General features: G+C 39.1%; 1 long non-coding RNA gene across 2 annotated transcripts in view; it reads right to left on the bottom strand.

The window, feature by feature from the left end:
• LOC138317239 (uncharacterized) overlaps positions 1–22,338 on the bottom strand; it is a 95,703-nt gene that overhangs the window by 50,826 nt on the left and 22,539 nt on the right. For both annotated transcript variants that reach the window (XR_011207739.1, XR_011207738.1), the window contains one exon: positions 9,570–9,686. This is a non-coding gene — a long non-coding RNA (uncharacterized lncRNA). The remainder of the gene's footprint in view (positions 1–9,569; positions 9,687–22,338) is intronic.

The raw sequence follows: 22,338 nt of genomic DNA, 5'->3' as shown, positions 1-22,338 counted from the left end.
AAGAGAACTTCTTAGAAGTTAAGAAACGTTAACCAGATAAGTGTCATAAACGAAGTAGATTCTAGCTAGGCTATTTTAAGCTGACCAGACCTTGTTTATATTTAGTATCGGTCAAGCCCTATTGTATCCCACACCCTGTACTGTTTATTACCTCCCTACTAGAGCCTGTATCTAGTCACCCTATAAAACTTCCACTGTGGTCAACAGGGGCTAATAAAGCAACATTCAGGTGTTACCTCCCTTTCTTACCTTGACAATGGGAGCCTAATTTGGGCCAGGTGAATACGGTCACTCGGCAGGTATTTGGGAAATAGTTACTCCCCTGATAATCAATTTCTCACCTACCTTATAACAATTCACACAAAACTCCGACCAGACCTTGATGAGAATTTGAATGTTTTGGTAAGAAGTAAAAATTGTGTCGACTCTGATCAACTCTGAGGGGTCTCCTTTGATCCATATCAGCTTCTGACAGTGTTCCCTACTGGTGACATGGAATGTTGGGGTGGATAGGTTAGTTATGTAACTCATATCAAAGGGACATCATATTGGATATATACATACAATAATGTATACTAATGCTAGGCTTTATTGTAATGGTCCCTATAAGGAAGAGAAAATTGCAGCAATCAGCAGAGGATTAGTTTTGTAATCCAGGGATCCTGGGTTCAAACCCTAAGGGAAAAAGTCTGTGGTTCAAAATATATATCAATGTAACTGTTATGTAGACGAACATCAGGTACAGAGAAACAGAGACAGCATCTAAATGATTGGGAAAATCTTATTCTAAAATCAAATGCAATTCTGTGTGCCTAATTCTAAATAATTATTTCTTTGTGGTCCATAGACTTTTGACAATCAGAGAAAACAGTTATCCTACAAAGAACCATACTTATTATAGACATATAATTAGACCTAAATGACTTAAGCTAGAACACTTCTCCCTGTGTGATCCCCATAAACTGTTAATGATATGGGGTCAGAGTGTCAATATGACTGGTATAGCCAACGCCACTCCCCCTCCTTTAACTCCCTTCTCCTCCCTCTATCTATGGGGTCAGACACCTCCTCCCTGAGGACCTGACTATATATTATAAGCCCCCCCCCCATCTTCTGAACCACCACATCCCCTCCTTAGGGACCTGTTTACACTAGGCTAACATAAGCTAATGATCCATACTTATTACTATAATTATCTCCACATAGTTAGCTAACACCAGGGCTATCAGCCAGGACATTATCTACAGGACAGGGGACAGTCCAGGATGGTAGATTTACAAATTATAGGGGCCATATAAATTAAAGTTGTGTATGCACAAATTATTGTTAAAGGACCAAGAGTTTATTGACATATAGATTTATGTGAAGTGTTTTATTGCAGTGGCAGTAAAGAAGGGATGAGGGGGGGATGTGTTGTAATGTATGTTTATGGTAGAACTGTCCTGTCACTCCTCAACAAATTACAACAACTGCTTATTATAAAAAAATAAGATCTATCTATTTATTCATGAACAATCCATTTTGGTCCTTGAACTTATTACCTTCACTTCCATCCACAGTGTATGTTCGACACATTTCTATATCAATATCTGTCCCCACCACGACCTCCCCTCTAATAAAGGCTATCCCACAGATAGGAGATCAAACAGGTATTGAGACAATATACAACTTTGGGAAACCATAAAACAATTTAAGAGTTTAGGAAGTTTACTTTAGGCTGTTTGATCCTGACCTCAGAAGATTTCTACATGTAAACTGGAAATGCTGACAAGTTGAAGAGAGAAGTAGCACCTCCGTGCTAGTTTGGTCATATACCAGCCGAACTTAGTCCGAGTCATGAAATATAAAAGTTTTCATTTCTCAACATTTTTAAAGTTGTTCAAGTCTGAAAAAAATTGTAAGTCACAAAATGAATGGTTACACAGAAAATCTATGCAACAATTGCCATTAAAACTTTTTTTTGTACTTTATATTTCAGGAAGACAGTAAAAGCAAAACAGAAAATTCTTGGCTTAATATAGAAAATGTTAAAAATGATTTAATTTGGCTCATTATCAGTAATAGTTAAGTAATGGTGAGCACACAGAATAAACTGTTATGAATCATTGTACAGCTGGTGTCTACTATACCTAATGTTACCCATCTCTATATTTATCACCTGGCTTCAACTAAACACTTATAAATAGCCATACAGAGATTAGTACTGACCACCACAGAGTCAAATCAATACCCAAACATGAATAACAGATTTAACAAGAGGTGCTAATGGCTTTCATTGTTAATCCTACTTTCACTTTCCATGTAGTTATTATGTCATCACTATCACTATTGTCAGTGGTGGTATTGTGTCACTCACTAGGGAAGCAACCAATAGTTATCTAACTTCCAGTTTACTTCACACCCAATATCAACAGGCTCACACCTCTACTTTCACTTTCCCTGTAGTTGATGTAAGAGTCAGCATGTCATTTCAGATACATGCTTAATCATTTCTACTTTCATCTTCCATATATCTATTGTATAGCACACAATGATAATTATCACAGATGTTTTACATCAATATATAAATTATACATAGGACAGTTACATAACATTACTGTTACCTCAATACTCTTAATTGTGTTTGGTGTTTATTTGAGCATTCCATAAAAATATGATCACACTTTTACATATATAGGTAAAACTTTGTGAATTGAATGACAATAATTTAAGCTTTTATTAGTACCTAGGACATTCGATTGTCTTTATGGGCAATGGACTTTCTGGGCTCTTTACTTTAAGTTCCACTTTCCATAAATTAATTATGGGATATCAAACTTTACTTGCTCTAATTTCTATGCATGGGCTGAAGTCTTATTAAAATGAAACATTATTCTCATTACATTTTGGAGTTTTTGAAGTGATAGACAAAAGACAGAAGGACATTCTTCATAGACGCGAATGTCCTTTTTTGTCTATGACTTTATAAACCCAAAAGATATGGAGAATAATGCTTATAATTTAATTTCTAGAGCTGAATTAAGTGGGAATACTTTAACATGTCTGGAAATAATTATTATAATTGTTAGCCTATCTGCCTTATTTATAGCTACGGTATTATTATTGTAGGGAATTCTCTTTTCCTCCAAAGTCAAACTGTTCTGACCTGACAACAACATGTTTCCATAACTTTCAAGGTGGCCATTAGTACCAAATAAGGAAAGCCCTACAGTCTGTCAATGTTCATTGCACTATTGCATTCAAAAGAATATCACACAATTAAAAGTTTCAGGAAATTATGAAGATTCCCTTCTTTAAAATTTACAACAATGATTTGTCTACCAAATTTCATTTTAATATTTCCTATAATCAACTGAATCGAGACACAGTTTGTTACATGAACAGTTAGCAGAATTCCAGTCAGAATATATAATTAATACGATTCCTAAGTCTTTGTTTCAGAAATAAATACTAGAACTATATAAATAATGATGATTTATTTAAAGGTACAGTTGGCGTGAAAAGAAGATAAAGTGATTTTAAATATACTCCATACTAACATGTCATCCTACTGTCTATATGTATACATAATTAATGATAAACGGGTGAACCTTGTAGAGTAAAAACCCATTAATTAAATGATTTGTATATAATAGAAGTGTAATGTTAAGGGGACTATAATTATGACAGAAGGAATTATCACTAATCAGTGTCTCCCTAATTAACTACATATGATGTAGTATGGTCTATTGTCACACCAACCAAATGTGAATACCGTATTGACTATTCCACCCAATAAGCGCCCATGTCCCTATAAGCGCCCATCCCCCTTTTTGAGGCCTCAATTTCAATTGTCCAGGCATAAATAAAGACCAAAACAACACCCAACTGTATAGATTTGCAATTATTTCGTCTTATTAACACCTTTTCGAATACGGTAACATTATCAACATTAACCTTTAATGAAAAGGGAAAGGTGACTCATATAAACTAGTCTATAAATCTTTGTCTTTTCATCTGATAAGCATTTGATCTGTTAAAATGTACTGTTTGATACATTAATGAAAAGTTATTTGTTTATATTTGCACATTTATTATGTCATATCAACTGACCAACTTTGTCCCCATTTATGATCACTCATAATCTCTACAACAATTCTAAATTCCACACCAAGCAATACAGCTAAGGTAAAGTCAGGCTGCCATCTCTCAAATTGTTTCTTGCATCTTCGGACTTTCACATCTTTTAAGGCATCTTCCACATCTTTAATATGGCTGGTGTTAATAAGACATAAAAGTCTACCTTATCCAATTAAAACTGGATACCTCGAAAACTCGCCACAAAAATATGATGCTAAACTGGTGATGGCATGGTCCTTTACTATATCTTTTAATTTTATTTTTTGGACCAAATTCAGAACAATGTGAGAAATGCAACAAAATTTCACTATTACCTCTGAATCCTCATTCTTATATATCACAACACAATATCATTATATGAGCTATGTCTAGTCCTCAAAGAATGATTTCCAATGATAACGTTTCACTTTATTTAAACAACTTTTACAACAAAATCGGACATTAATTTTTTTTTGCTAAATCCTAAAATTCTAACGCCCAATCTGGTTATACAGTAATGGACTTAAAGTGTCTCCCTGATGTACCCCTGTCAGAACAAATTATACTGTCAGTGATTACCCTGTGTTTCCATGTCACTGAAGTTCACACTGACCAGTGATACAGTTAAAATGTCTATAAACTCATGTCCAGTTAAGATCAAAGCTTGACCACCTGATGGCCAGACTATAAAACAGGACTTGTTTAATTCCCTATGATGTTCATACTGTTTACATAGGCCTGTTGACCTGGTACTATAAGTTTATACTCATTGTATCAAATATCATAAAATTTCTTCCAATGGAGTGATAATCTCACCGCCTGGTACCTTGTACTATGTAAAGGTTTACCCAGACATATATTACCGTATTCGACCCAATAAGCGCCCAAGGTGTTTAAATATTGAAAAAGTGAAAGGATACTTTAAGAAGAAAATTATTGCAAATTAACCTATAGTTTTGTGTAGTCTTGGTCTTTCCTTATATTGAAATTGAAGGCCTCAAAAAGGAGGAGTGAAGCTTATAGGGACATGGGCACTTATTGGGTCGAATACGGTACTTATAATCATGTGGCTTAAAGAAAACACACTCTGAATTATATCACAAGAGAAATCCTTCTCAGAGAAAACTTGCTTATTTCATTCACTTCTAAGAACATCAGACATGAGACATTTTGTGGTACCCTTAATGAATGTTAATTTCATTTCAGTAATACATTACCACAACTTTAGTATGCAAATCAGGGCTCGAATTTTTTATTTTTTGTCACTTGCTAAAAATAGCAAGTGCCCTAAATTTTTACTTGCTGAAATATATTTTTACTTACAATTAATATCCGTATTCAAATTACAGTTATGTTATATATAAAATCCTTTAATTTTTGCATGATGATGGGAGGTGTATATAAGTACATAATGTATATCAACAACATTATTGTAAGAACTGGGTCCCAATATTTTCCATTAAAACAATTTTTCACAATTATTATGCCATTTTTACAGTTGTCCCTGATAAAAACCACTTCCTAAAATAAGCAAGTGCATATTTTTTCCACTTGCTTTTCTGGTATATCTACTTGCAAAAAGCAAGTAAAACAGCCTGAAATTCGAGCCCTGCAAATAAGCTACCTACAGCCATAAAGGAAATTTAGTATCTTGTCCTGTGCCACACAAACAGCCAATATAGAAGACACTGGTCTGTATCTTTGCTTTTGGTGACTGCTGTATGGAACAGTCTAATATACATTTATCATATTTAAGTCTTTAACCCCTATTAGTACACACAAAAAACATAGTTCACAAAAATGCCCATCCTTGTCCATAAGGAAGTCTAGTAAACATTACAAGAACAACGCCACATATCTTCCTGAGTGTTATAAATATGTCAGAAATACCTGTCAAGTGCCTAGTTTTCACTCTCAAAGATTGACATAAACTTCACTTTCATCATAAATTGAATTTTAGTCAAATCCTACACTTCAGGGAGCCATCTCAGGTGTTCAAATAAAGTCTGTGGAAATATATATTTATGGTCTACAAATCACAGATTTTGATTAGTATACAGGCTGTCTGTTACCTAGCCACACTCAATGGTAAACTTGTCCTTCAGATCCAAAATAAATCTGTCAAAATAACTCTTAGGCATTTTCTCGAGTACTTATACTCACAAAGATTAGCCACCATTTCAGTTCCTCTGTGTATCTTGCTTGTGACACTTACATCTAACCCAGGATAAATCTTACTTACACCATATATCAAATTTCTGTCAAACTCTTCAACATTAGATTAAAACCTGTATGCCTCTTAAATGAGCAACAATACTAATGTTATGTTGGGCTAATTTTAGAGACTTTTCAGGCTACTATTAAGTATTTCCACATGAGCTGGCTTGTTTCATATCCAAATAAATGCTGAAACAATGCTGGATTTTGATATATATTTGTCTTAACAACCAAGCCCTCGGAGGGAGCCGGTGGTCTGATCCCTGGTCTCTAGTCGGACACTTCAGGCTTTGTTGTACCACTTTAAGTAGCCAGATCCTCCAACACAGTATTAGCCCAACAACATAGCTGATGTGTTTGTGCACTTAAATCCAAACTCTAGACAAGATTTAAGGACCATGTTTGGCTAAAAACACTCTCCTCATGTCCTGATTCACTCAAAGAAAAAACAAACTTGCAAATTGTGTTACTTTTTTGGTCAAAGATCAACGAGAAAAAACTAAAACAGCACAAGTGATTGTTATCTTTACCTGGTTACCAGGACAGATTTATCATGGAGAATTCAAACAAGGACATTGATAATCTCCATTTTTTGAGAACATCAATTTTTTAGAATTTTAGAATTGATCATGTTTATCTTTTTTATTAAACTTTAATAAAACATATAACTTCTCATAAGTGTTCCAAAGGGAACATAATTTACAATATAAATAATATAAACAGTCTCTGTTCCAAATTTTCGGCTATGTAGCATTCGTCTGGGAAATGAATCGCAGTCTACTGATCAAGCCACCATCTTGCTATCATCTTGATTTTAAAACTTCTCACTGTCCATGAGGTCACAACACTATGACGTCATCCATATTAATATGTCAAAATGACGTAATGAATTTTCCCGAACTAAGTCTTTGTTGCATCACACTGCTTTTACATTACATCTTTTTGGAGTCTTTGTGTCCAACAACCTTATCCATTGTTCTTCGTGTAAAAGTCGGTATTCTTTCATATTCTTAGACAATGTCAAATGGCTGTTTAATAAAACAGACAAAATACATATAGTTTGTTAGATATTCCTTTGATGTACAATAATTTTGGAGTATAAATAATCTTGTTGATTTACGATAAAAGATTATGAACACCACTCCAACCCCAAAAGTCTGTCAAATATGGATTTAGATTTAAGTATTAATTTTCAAGTTGTACAAGGAAACCTATATGGCATCTTTGTCTACCTGGTCCAGTTTTCAACATTAGAACAGTTGGTGACCATTAAGGTCCTGACAGTGTTAAAGTGGTACTGACAAAGACGTCTCAACGCCCCAGTCTGATGATCTCATCAATAACCTGTCTAAACGTACAGGTAAACAAACGAGAATTTCTCAAACTGTACAAAAGCTTCCGCATATCATGCTGAGTTGGCTATAGTCACAGCCCAAAAACTTAAAATGTTTCAACAGAATGAAACTTTAAACGGCCATCATTCAAAATTGACCAGTGGGACTTTTTCATAAATCACGTTGACATCATGACAAGAAGACGTGTAAGAACTCATGTATGGTCAAGACTTGTTGACCACTGTCTCTGTGGTCAACCTGTGGTTACAGGTCAAATTATTCATGAAAAATTTTGTCAAAATTTGAAGTTTGGATAGAGGTAGGACAGTTGTGGCCTTCAGATTCCATGCCAACCTACTGTTAAATCATCAATCTTAGTCTACAGGCAAGTGGCCTCACAGTAGGATATTTCTTGGTTGTATTTTCATTATATGTTCATCATCATTTCATCTTCATTTTCAGTTTACACTTTAACAAATACTTTAACCAACACTTTAACCTTTTTTGAAATTTCAATGGTAGCAGTGAGTTTATATTAGAGAAGAAATCAATAACCTTCATCTCTATAAATGTTCTCTGTATCCTTATTGATAGACCTCCCACATATATCAATATTAATTTTTTATCACCTAGGTCATCGTTTCATTTGCACAATCAATTGTAATTGAATTTTAATGATCAAGGGGCTACAGTGCTAACAAACAATTTTTATTTATAAAACAGCTAAGATTTAAGAAGGCTAGGGTAGTCATGTAAAAAAGAATAATAAAATACATGTAATAAAATAAACACTTAACATTATTATACAACTGTCTATAAATTAACATTAATTCTTAAACTTTAACAGAACTTGTTGTAGGGAAACTTTAACAGAACTTGTTGTAGGGGCTCTTAGAGACTGATATCAATAGAATTTATAGGCCTCATTCCCAAATGAAGAATTAAGTACATCTAAAATTTTAACCAAATTCACAAACACTGTGTGGTTTACTCATGAAAGGTCTCATCCCTTCTGTAAATCTACAATTTTCTTCCAAAATGGCTGCGAACCCAAAACAATTCCCTTTTTCAAAAATCCAACTTTTCAGTGACAAATGAAGAGGTCTGTAATATCAAATAGTAGACTGAAGGGACAATTTAAAAACGTGTATTTTATTTCTTAAATCTCAATATGAAGATCAAACTAGACAATGCTACATCACCATCTGCCTTATGTCTACTGAACAAATCTACTGCATGTACTAGGAAGTATTTACCCTGTACTGATCTGTCCATACCTCCCCTGCGTTCAGTGGACCTTATAAAAACCATTTCACGGTCAATTTGCTGTGACATGTTCACGATAACTTCTCTATAAGAAAGGTTATCTCAGCATTAACAAGACTTCTGAAACATTTCCCTGATAGAAAATAAATTCACTGCAGAAAAAAAATCCAGTAAAGTTGGCAAATTTGTGTGTTTTTCAACAAAATTTGCCATATTTGTTTTAATTAATTCAAGTAGTAACTTTCTTTGATCTGATGATTATTTGTAGTTTATCACAAAATTATTCTTACTAATAAAGATTACTTTGTTAGTAAACGAAGAAAGGTATAAGCTTAAGAACTGGAAGAATGGTTTTAATTTACCAATGTCAGAATAAAATTGTATACTCAATGTAGTAATGATGTGTATTGTGATATTCAGTTGAATGTTGTTAATTATCTCAATATTGACAAAACCCTCAGTTTTCCACCAATCATGTGTTTAGTTTGTTCAGGGCCATATAAACAGGGTCAAAATTTCAGAGTTCAAGTTAACAACTTAGTATAATAGCATTTCCATTATTCCCATTAATTAATTAAAAACAATTGTAAAGTGTGGTATCAAACAAACTATACTATATGTTATACTTGTGAGAGAATATGAAGGTTCACCTACCTGATAGACCTGTTCTATCTGACCAGTTTGACTGTTAGCCTGATGTTTATCTGTGCTGGGAGTTATCTTCCCTGATTTTACATCTCTCTAATTAACCACTCAATGGAAGCTTATGCTCTGAAACAGAAAACATGACAAAACCTAGTGGTCATCATTGATCACCTCTGACTGTTAATGGACGGTCAGAAAAACTGCCTCGAAATCAGTGTTATAGAGTAAAGACAAAGAGTGAACTTTAGAGGGGCACTGTGTAAATGAACTTGAATCAGATGACCTGACTTTTGAGAGTAACTGCCACGGGTCATTTTGGAGATGACTACCTTGGTCAGTTCTGATACATTGTAGTCCACTGACATCTGCCACTGTAGCCTTGTGAAGGACCTGTCCTGACAATTATAATGGTTTTAATATTTCTCCTCAGACTTTTATATACTTTGTAAATCAACTATTGTTTTATATTACACATTATGTCTAAAACAGTTTTATTACATAATTTGTTTACACCAATCTATATATGAAGAAATATTCTATTTTCAACTATTATCCCGACAGTTCAATCAAGCCTTGTCATATTGCACTCTTCGAAGTTATATTGCACGCTTCCATGAAAACCTTATATTGCACGGTTCGAGATGTTATATTGTACGGCTTTAGGAACACCTCGCTGTTGTTGTCTAGTTTTGTAGAAAACTCAAACCTCAATTTCGCGCTAACTTAATAGATCTTGAATCAAGCACGTCATGTAGATGTTTATCCAGTATAGGATGGACACGATGAATGAGTTGAATTAAAAGGCTGCATGCAGGACTAATAATGTGAAAGAAGACAATAAGATTATATACAAACTGGAGTTACAACCTGACATTCGTGTGCTATACCTCAATCTTTAATAGGATTTGAAGCTTTTCCGTACGGTGCAGTGTTAATGATTTTGCTAAGTGATTATCATATTCATTTTATAACAATATTCTACTGAAAACTGGTGATTATGTAATAAAACAAATATTCCATGGGTTACTGTGCTCTAGTTTTATAATATTTAACCCGAGGTGGTGGTAATCAACAAATGTTATATTGCACGAGGCCGAAGGTTCTAGAGCACAGTAACCCATGAAATATTTGTATAATATCTAATGTTAACAAGCATTTTAGGCCAGACTCTGGACAGTGTATATAATCACACATGACTAATGATGCAATTATGATTTTAATTGCGAATTTTTTCGCAAGCTATGTTAGAAACTGTTAGCTAAACTTTTAGTTTTTATAGGTTTTTTGATGATTTTAACTCATCGATAATGAATAATTGAGACCATGAGTATTAACCACATTTTATTTCACTTTAACCTGTACCTACATTAATCTTTACTTGGATCATGATAGCTCTCGCTGTACATAACCTAACTCAGTGTAATTGTGCCATTGGTTATTTCCCTTGAAAACATATCAATGAGTAAATTATAAACCATAATTTCATTTTTTGATAAAGAAAATAACAAAAGCAGTTACTCTAGAGATAAGAATTGATTAAGACAGGGAAATTTTTTCGATGGTTGACTTGCTGACATCACTGATTTATTTTTTCAGAACTTCCTATAATAGATGCCAATACATGTAGTTCCATTGCTGTCACTGGAGCCTCATTTAACATTCTGATGAGATTTGTATATGACAGGTGTGCCAAAATACCTGGTCCTGATTCAGTTTGATTTTAAGTCTCTAATTTAAGTCCTTTTTCTATTAAGTCTGGTTTGAGTACATGTTTTAACATATTTGTTGTTAAATATAAGACACAACACTACATCACAGCTTATAAATGTCTAAGATCTTATTACCCACAGCTCAGCCTTCTTTGTCCATCTGTTTTGCACATACTTCCCAAGCAGTGGTTTAGTGTAGGTATGTGTATAATTCAAGAGAAAGTATTTATGAAATGGACCTTGCTTAATTCAAAATTTTAATTGGCTACCCTCCATTGCCATTAGTACTTTGTTCTGTCTGTATGATGGCTAGCATTAATCTCATGGATCATTGTCAAGGAATAGCCTGTCACTCACCATTAAAGCTATAACCCCCTTCCCCAGTCACTCTCCCCACCCCCAGTCAAGAAATAGTCTGTCCATCACCATTACAGTTATACCCCCCTCCTCCAGTCACCCTCCCCACCCCCAGTCAAGGAATACCCTGTCACTCACCATTAAAGCTATAAACCCCTCCCCCAGTCACTCTCCCCACCCCCAGTCAAGGAATACCCTGTCAATCACCATTAAAGCTATAGCCCCCTCCCCCAGTCACTCTCCCCAGTCAAGGAATACCCTGTCACTCACCATTAAAGCTATAACCCCCTCCCCCCAGTCACTCTCTCCACCCCCAGTCAAGGAATACCCTGTCAATCACCATTAAAGCTATAACCCCCTCCCCCAGTCACTCTCCCCACCCCCAGTCAAGGAATACCCTGTCACTCACCATTAAAGCTATAACCCCCTCCCCCAGTCACTCTCCCCCCCCCCCAGCCAAGGAATACCCTGTCACTCACCATTAAACCTATAACACTCTCCCACAGCCACCCTCCCCACCCCCAGTCATGGAATACCCAGGTACTCACCATTAAAGCTATAACCCCCTCCCCCAGTCACCCTCCCCACCCCCAGTCAAGGAATACCTAGGCATTTACCATTAAAGCTATAATCCCCTCCCCCAGTCACCCTCCCCTATAACATGTCAACCCCCTTGGTCCAACTCACCAATGGTCCTATCCCTCACTCCCTATTTATTCATATTTTTTCTTGGTTCTAGTATAAACTGACCACAAGTCTATATATTTAAAACATCACTAAACAAAAGTTTGCCTTTGTGATTTTTGACTCTACAAGTCTGATTCTAAGTTTCAAACTATGGGGAGAATAATCTAGTAGTATAAGAATTCTGTTGAGAAAATCTTATCAATAACTTAGGGTTTGGTGGTCAGTCTATTTCCATTGTTACATGTAAAGTTATGAGGCACAAAACAAAGATTTCCTCCCAGGCTCTTTATTCTTTAACTCTCTATGGTCATTTCCAAAGGACTTCCCATTACTTACATGATCTCGACTGCCCCTCTACCCTGTCTGCTCCCCTACCCTGTCTGCCCCTACTCTGATTGCCCCTACCCTGTCTGCCCCCTACTCTAACTGCCCCCTTAACCCCTACCCTGTCTACCCCCCTACTCTGACTGCCCCCTTACCCCCTACCCTGACTGTTCACCTACCCCTACCCTGACTGCCCCCTACCCTGTCTGCCCCCTACCCTGACTGTCCCCTTACCCCTACCCTGACTGTCCCCCTACCCTGACTGTCCCCCTACCCTGTCTGCCCCTACCCTGTATGCCCCTACTCTGACTGCCCCCTACCCTGTCTGCCCCCCCTACTCTGACTGCCCCCTTACCCCCTACCCTGACTGTCCCCCTACCCTGACTGTCCCCCTACCCTGTCTGCCCCCTACTCTGACTGCCCCCTTACCCCCTACCCTGACTGTCCCCCTACCCCTACCCTGACTGCCCCCTACTCTGTCTGCCCCCTACCCTGACTGTCCCCCTACCCTGACTGTCCCCCTACCCCTACTCTGACTGTCCCCCTACCCTGACTGTCCCCCTACCCCTACCCTGACTGCCCCCTTACCCCCTACCCTGACTGTCCCCCTACCCCTACCCTGACTGCCCCCTACTCTGTCTGCCCTTTACCCTGACTGTCCCCCTACCCTGACTGTCCCCCTACCCTGTCTGCCCCCCCTACTCTGACTACCCCCTTACCCCCTACCCTGACTGTCCCCCTACCCCTACCCTGACTGCCCCTACTCTGTCTGCCCCCTACCCTGACTGTGTCCCCCTACCCTGACTGTCCCCCTACCCTGTCTGCCCCTACCCTGTATGCCCCTACTCTGACTGCCCCCTACCCTGTCTGCCCCCCCTACTCTGACTGCCCCCTTACCCCCTACCCTGACTGTCCCCCTACCCCTACCCTGACTGCCCCCTACTCTGTCTGCCCCCTACCCTGACTGTCCCCCTACCCTGTCTGCCCCCCTACTCTGACTGCCCCCTTACCCCCTACCCTGACTGTCCCCCTACCCCTACTCTGACTGCCCCCTACTCTGTCTGCCCCCTACCCTGACTGTCCCCCCTATCCCTACCCTGACTGTCCCCCTACCCCTACTCTGACTGTCCCCCTACCCTGACTGTCCCCCTACCCCTACCCTGACTGCCCCCTTACCCCCTACCCTGACTGTCCCCCTATCCCTACCATGACTGCCCCCTACTCTGTCTGCCCCCTACCCTGACTGTCCCCCTACCCTGACTGTCCCCCTACCCTGTCTGCCCCCCTACCCTGTCTGACTCTGACTGCCCCCTTACCCCCTACCCTGACTGTCCCCCTACCCTGTCTGCCCCCCTACTCTGACTGCCCCCTTACCCCCTACCCTGACTGTCCCCCTACCCCTACCCTGACTGCCCCCCTACTCTGTCTGCCCCCTACCCTGACTGTCCCCCTACCCTGACTGTCCCCCTACCCCTACCCTGACTGTCCCCCTACCCCTACTACTGACTGCCCCCTTACCCCCTACCCTGACTGTCCCCCTACCCCTACCCTGACTGCCCCCTACTCTGTCTGCCCCCTACCCTGACTGTCCCCCTACCCTGTCTGCCCCCCTACTCTGACTGCCCCCTTACCCCCTACCCTGACTGTCCCCCTACCCCTACTCTGACTGCCCCCTACTCTGTCTGCCCCCCTACCCTGACTGTCCCCCTACCCCTACCCTGACTGTCCCCCTACCCCTACCCTGACTGTCCCCCTACCCTGACTGTCCCCCTACCCCTACCCTGACTGCCCCCTTACCCCCTACCCTGACTGTCCCCCTATCCCTACCCTGACTGCCCCCTACTCTGTCTGCCCCCTACCCTGACTGTCCCCCTACCCTGACTGTCCCCCTACCCTGTCTGCCCCCCTACTCTGACTGCCCCCTTACCCCCTACCCTGACTGTCCCCCTACCCCTACCCTGACTGCCCCCCTACTCTGTCTGCCCCCTACCCTGACTGTCCTCCTACCCTGACTGTCCCCCTACCCCTACCCTGACCGTCCCCCTACCCCTACCCTGACTGCCCCCTTACCCCCTACCCTGACTGTCCCCCTACCCCTACCCTGACTGTCCCTTACTCTGTCTGCCCCCTACTCTGTCTGCCCCCTACCCTGACTGTCCCCCTACACTGACTGTCCCCCTACCCTGTCTGCCCCTACCCTGTCTGCCCCTACTCTGTCTGCCCCCTACCCTGACTGCCCCCTACTCTGTCTGCCCCCTACCCTGTCTGCCCCCTACCCTGTCTGCCCCTACCCTGTCTGCCCCTACTCTGACTGCCCCCTACCCTGTCTGCCCCCTACTCTGACTGCCCCCCTTACCCCCTACCCTGACTGCCCCCTACCCTAATGATCACTTCCATCCTTTGATTAACTGTGACAGATCCAACAAGTGAAAGAATTCCTATTAACACCTAGGGATCCTTATGAAGTCAAAACCAATGACAAAGACCAGATGTTTAAACTTCAGATACAGTGGCTGAACTTAACTATATATCAAGTTCAATTATGGATATTCATCTAAACTCATTTCAACACATACATACCATATGATTCAATGGGTCTTAAATTAATGAAAACAGTAGAAAGAAAAGCTGTTCAAATACATGAAAATGGTATCCTAAATTGGAAAAATATGCTAGCACAACATTTTCTAACAAAATTTTCAGTGAAGTGCAATTTCAGGTAGAGTTTATCCTAAATTGGAAAAATATGCTAGCACAACATTTTCTAACAAAATTTTCAGTGAAGTGCAATTTCAGGTAGAGTTTATCATATTAATAAATATTCCCTATAGGTTTCAATGAAGAGATAAAGATTCCATTACTTTTAATTTTAAATGATTTAATTGTTGAAGTTGCAGTTCGAAAAAGAAACTAACAGCAATTAATAAGTAATCTGTGAATGAATTTCTGTATCATAATTGTATTTTTCCTCTTTAGTTTTCAGTTACATTCGGTAATTTACACAAAGAAACTTAAATTGATTTATGAAACTTCTCTTAGATGAAACAAAATTAAATCAAGTGAAGAAATTATTCTAAGCATGTTCAAATTTTTCAATTCCATTTAATGATCCAGAACTAATTTGGCAATTATCAATTTCTGAGACTTTTCAAATATCCAGTCCAGACTTAACCTGGTTTGTTACAGGTCAGAAGATAATTAATTATGGGGAGGAAGGAGAAATAAATGGATTTAGGCGACATTTCCAATGAATTTTTCTGTCCACAACAAATTCCCAGTCTGGTAGAATACATTAGCAGTATAAACAAACCTGCCAATTTGAGGACACCCATGTGTGAAATATTGATGTTGTTGATGTATGGTCAGGAACTCCTCACATGCTCTGTGTACAACATTAAAAACTTAAACAGCTGTTTCTATACACAGCCAGGTGTTATAGAATAAACGGCTAGCAGAAATGAAGTAGAGATATCTGAATTATTTAATTATTTGTCCTAGAAACAACTTAAATTTAACAAAAGTGTATGATAACATTTTGAAAAAACTTCAATACTGTACGATACATGTTTACAATAAATTCATGAACACGCTTAGAATTATTTCATGATTATAATATATAGCATTTTTCATTCCCTTTTCATGTCGATGGAGAGATTTTGTGGGTGCAGTGCTAGAGGTTGGCTATAACCATGTTTTTGTTGTGGAATAAAAGATGATGTACTTACATATTCTTTTTCTTTTTCAGCTATTACAACTTAACGATAAACAGATTTTAAATACCTATTATAAGACTATCATTCTATTTCATGTCTGTGACAAACTTTAATACCAGTATTCATGTGTAATTTTGATACTCAATAATTTCAGGGGCCCCTACCAACTGATTTGGGAAAATCAGACCGTTTTCTTCCTTGAAATATACATACCCCAGTATTGTAAAATATTCACATGACAATGGAAAAAATGGAGCATATTTCAATAGAGGAAGGATCATTATTCAAAGTCACTGTATATATAAATACTATACATGTATGCCAAAAATACTATTTCAAGATACAAAGGAACCACTTAAGACTGATCATCATGAAAAAATAAATACCATTCGATGTCTAAATTCAGGTCAAGATAAATAGAATCCTCCAAACAAACTGGGTTAGTCTTCAACTTAATGTCGAACTATCTAGGCCAATTATTAACAAATATACTTATGAATCAATAAAATAAATATTTGATACACTTGTTGGCCGTCTTCACTGTCTACAAGTACCACTGACGGAGTCGTGGCTGCTCTCATCCTCTCTGTGTAATTGATTGATTAGAGGTAGGATGTCACATTAGAGATAAGGAATCCTGCTTAAGTGGAAGCCACCTTTCCTGGTTATCTACCTTTACTGATTATCTACCTTGGAGGGGGCCTGGGACCAGACTCTCCTCTAGATGGTCCACCGGTTTGACAAAGGCTGTGTGTTACAATTTTAATGTGTACTAAATCCCCTTATAAGGTTTGAAATCAGGCAATCTCATCACAAATAAAAGACAGAAGACAAGTCAGAAGTTTTCATAAGTCTAATACTGCCACCATAATCCAAAAGTGGTCCAGACTAGAGGTAGAATATCAGACACCTTAACTACTCACCTGCTGGCCCACTCAGAGGTGGAGAACTAGTGGTAGAACCTTAACCACTCAGTCACCACAACCCAGAAGTGGAGGACTAGTAGTAGAATGTCAGATATCTCAACCACTCAGCCACTGTGACCCAGAGGTGGAGGGCTAGTGGTAGAATGTCAGACACCTTAACAACTCAGCCACTATGACCTAGAGCTTGAGGACTAGTGGTAGAATGTCAGACACCTTAACCACTCAGCCACTGTGACCTAGAGGTGGAGGACTAGTGGTAGAATGTCAGACACCTTAACCACTCAGCCACTGTGACCTAAAGGTGGAGGACTAGTGGTAGAATGTCAGACACCTTAACCACTCTGCCACTGTGACCTAGAGGTGGAGGGCTAATGGTAGAATGTCAGACACCTTAACCACTCAGCCACTGTGACCTAGAGTTGGAGGACTAGTGGTAGAATGTCAGACAACTTAACCACTCAGCTACTGTGACCTACAGGTGGAGGACTAGTGGTAGAATGTCAGACACCTTAACCACTCAGCCACTGTGACCTAGAGGTGGAGGACTAGTGGTAGAATGTCAGACACCTTAACCACTCTGCCACTGTGACCTAGAGGTGGAGGGCTAGTGGTAGAATGTCAGACACCTTAACCACTCAGCCACTGTGACCTAGAGTTGGAGGACTAGTGGTAGAATGTCATACATCTTAACCACTCAGCCACTGTGACTCAGAAGTGGAAGACTAGTGGTAGAATATCAAACACCTTAACCACTCAGCCACTGTGGTCCAGAGGTTGAAGACTAGTGGTAGAATGTCATACACCTTAACCACTTAGCCACTGTGACCTAGAGGGGGAGGGCTAGTGATAGAATGTCAGACACCTTAACCACTCAGCCACTGTGACCTAGAGGTGGAGGGCTAGTGGTAGAATGTCAGACACCTTAACCACTTAGCCAATGTGACCTACAGGTGGAGGACAAAAGTGGTGTAGAGAACTGTGGTAGAATGATTTAGATCTACAACACCTGACCTCCTGATTTCCTAATTGATTATTCTTCATGTCAGTGACAATTTAAGTGTAAGGATATAGCAAACCGAAAGAAAAATAGATTTAAACCTTAAATTGTTAATGGCAATACAATACACCAGCTATTGAAACATCCTTGTCAGTCAGTTCCAAAACATCATACTGACTCCATGTCATCATTGTAGTACTTAAATGTTTAAAAAAAGAAAACTCCGTAAAAACCCATTCTTTTTTTATTTATTTATTTGTTTTGTTTATATCAGTTTAATCTGAGATACGGGTCTGTGATGTTTTGTTTATATCAGTTTAATCTGAGATATTGGGTCTGTGTGATGTTTTGTTTACATCAAACTGTAAACAACAACAATAACAAACAATATCATCTTTACAAATCCACATGAAAGTAGCAGGCTAGAGAATCACCAAGATTATTTTAATCCACCGAGACTGAAACTAAAACCTTTACTTAGCTGCATTCCTTAGTACCTCAATACTAAAGTCAATTATCCAATATCACCTGAGGAAATGTATACCATGGGAAGTAAGTTGTAATCAACATTCCTAAGAGTCAAAACCTAAAAACATCTTCAGCTCTCCATCACTTACAATGTGCAAGTCATAGTTTTGTTTGATGCAGAACTGCTGTTTGCCTACTGGTATTTTTTTAAGTTAAAAAGGCAAGAAACCTGTAAGCATAATTAAAATGTCCTTCTATGGAAGATGATAACTCTGTGGTAGCTGGTGGCTACTTTACAGTTTGAGGAAAATAAGAAATTTTCATAAATTACAAAGACTGATTAAAGGCCCAATACCTTTCCGAAACGGCTTTTAATTTTTTAAATGGGAATGTAAAACAAGATCAATAATTTTTTAGAGTCACAAATGTTGTTAAATTACCGTTAATACTACATTTATCACCACCTTCTGAACGATTTGATTAAAATAAACAAGAGGCCCATGGGCCTTAACGGTCATCTGACTCATTGCACAAAACAACAAAGTCACAGTATAAAGTATTGGTTAACGATTAATATAAACAATACAAGAACTCCTTAGTTGAATATGTAAGTTTCTGAAATAGGTAAATGTCATTCGTTGAACAAACTTGGTAGCCCTTCATCCATATATGGTTGTAACCCATTTACGGATTTTAAAGCCAAATTTCAGCAAAGCTTCCATTTTGGACATCAGCCATACTATCCCCATGGGTCTTAGCTCGGTCCTTTATAAAATATGATTGTCCTTACCTAAAGTTCCCCTTCAGAATCAATTAAAACCCCTATAGACCAATTTTCCTTGAGATCGGAGACTGAAACCTGAAAACAGGAAGTGGGCTAGCGGCCATCTTGGAAAACCTAAGTCTTTATGAAAATGTTTGCATTTAATTTAAACCCCTATAGACCAATTTTCATTGAGATTGGGCCAGCTAACATTAAGAAAATTTGCCCTTTTGGGGCCCCACACCTCAGCCCCTAGGGGTCGGACCAGACTCATATATATAAAATATGATTGTCCTTAAGAAAATTTCCCCTTTTTAGGCCCCGTCCCTCTGCCCCTAGGGGTCGGACCAGGCTCATTTATATAAAATATGATTGTCCTTCCCCAATGATGTTTCACACCAAATATGGATGAAATCCATCCAAGGATGAAGGAGGAGTAGGATCTAGCTTAAATTAAGAAAATTTGACCTTTTGGAGCCCCGCCCCTCTGCCCATAGTGGTCGGATCTATTTCATTTATATAAAATATGATTGTCCTTCCCCAATGATGTTTCACACCAAATATGGATGAAATCCATTCAAGGATGAAGGAGGAGTAGGATTTTAAAGCTTAAATTAAGAAAATTTCCCCTTTTGGAGCCCCGCCCCTCTGCCCCTAGGGGTCTGACCAGGCTCATTTATATAAAATATGATTGTCCTTCCCCAATGATGTTTCACACCAAATATGGATGAAATCCATTCAAGGATGAAGGAGGAGTAGCATTTTAAAGCTTAAATTAAGAAAATTTCCTCTTTTGGAGCCCCACCCCTCTGCCCCTAGGGGTCACCAGGCTCATTTATATAAAATATGATTGTCCTTCTACAACGATGTTTCACACCAAATATGGATGAAATCCATCCAAGGATGAAGGAGAAGTAGGATTTTAAAGCTAAAATTAAGAAAATTTGCCCTTTCGGGGCCCCACCCCTCTGCCCCTAGGGTTCGGACCAGGCTCATTTATATGAAATATTATTGTCCATCCCCAATGATGTTTCACACCAAATATGGATGAAATCCATCCAAGGATGAAGGAGGAGTAGGATTTTAAAGCTAAAATTAAGAAAATTTGCCCTTTTGGGGCCCCACCCCTCAGCCCCTAGGGGTCGGACCAGGCTCATTTATATAAAATATGATTGTCCTTCCCCAACGATGTTTCACACCAAATATGGATGAAATCCATTCAAGGATGAAGGAGGAGTAGGATTTTAAAGCTTAAATAAAGAAAATTTCCTCTTTTGGAGCCCCGCCCCTCTGCCCCTAGGGGTCGGACCAGGCTCATTTATATAAAATATGATTGTCCTTCCCCAACGATGTTTTAAACCAAATATAGATGAAATCCATTCAAGGATGAAGAAGGAGTAGGATTTTAAAGCTAAAATTAAGAAAATTTGCCCTTTTTTGGGCCCCATCCCTCAGCCCCTAGGGGTCGGACCAGGCTCATTTATATAAAATATGAATGTCCTTCCCCAATGATATTTCACACCAAATATGGATGAAATCCATCCAAGGATGAAAGAGGAGTAGAATTTTAAAGCTTAAATTAAGAAAATTTGCCCTTTTGGGGCCCCACCCCTCAGCCCCTAGGGGTCGGACCAGGCTCATTTATATAAAATATGATTGTCCTTCCCCAATGATGTTTCACACCAAATATGGATGAAATCCATCCAAGGATGAAGGAGGAGTAGGATCTAGCTTAAATTAAGAAAATTTGACCTTTTGGAGCCCCGCCCCTCTGCCCATAGTGGTCGGATCTATTTCATTTATATAAAATATGATTGTCCTTCCCCAATGATGTTTCACACCAAATATGGATGAAATCCATTCAAGGATGAAGGAGGAGTAGGATTTTAAAGCTTAAATTAAGAAAATTTCCCCTTTTGGAGCCCCGCCCCTCTGCCCCTAGGGGTCGGACCAGGCTCATTTATATAAAATATGATTGTCCTTCCCCAATGATGTTTCACACCAAATATGGATGAAATCCATCCAAGGATGAAGGAGGAGTAGGATTTTAAAGCTTAAATTAAGAAAATTTCCTCTTTTGGAGCCCCACCCCTCTGCCCCTAGGGGTCACCAGGCTCATTTATATAAAATATGATTGTCCTTCTACAACGATGTTTCACACCAAATATGGATGAAATCCATCCAAGGATGAAGGAGAAGTAGGATTTTAAAGCTAAAATTAAGAAAATTTGCCCTTTCGGGGCCCCACCCCTCTGCCCCTAGGGTTCGGACCAGGCTCATTTATATAAAATATTATTGTCCTTCCCCAATGATATTTTACACCAAATATAGATGAAATCCATTCAAGGATGAAGGAGGAGTAGGATTTTAAAGCTAAAATTAAGAAAATTTGCCCTTTTTTGGGCCCCATCCCTCAGCCCCTAGGGGTCGGACCAGGCTCATTTATATAAAATATGAATGTCCTTCCCCAATGATGTTTCACACCAAATATGGATGAAATCCATCCAAGGATGAAAGAGGAGTAGGATTTTAAAGCTTAAATTAAGAAAATTTGCCCTTTTGGGGCCCCACCCCTCAGCCCCTAGGGGTCGGACCAGGCTCATTTATATAAAATATGATTGTCCTTCCCCAATGATGTTTCACACCAAATATGGATGAAATCCATCCAAGGATGAAAGAGGAGTAGGATTTTAAAGCTTAAATTAAGAAAATTTGCCCTTTTGGGGCCCCACCCCTCAGCCCCTAGGGGTCGGACCAGGCTCATTTATATAAAATATGATTGTCCATCCCCAATGATGTTTCACACCAAATATGGATGAAATCCATCCAAGGAT

Source organism: Argopecten irradians, chromosome 3 (genome assembly GCF_041381155.1).
Source record: "Argopecten irradians isolate NY chromosome 3, Ai_NY, whole genome shotgun sequence".
Classification (NCBI taxonomy): domain Eukaryota; kingdom Metazoa; phylum Mollusca; class Bivalvia; order Pectinida; family Pectinidae; genus Argopecten; species Argopecten irradians.
This window is presented reverse-complemented; position numbering and strand designations above follow the sequence as displayed.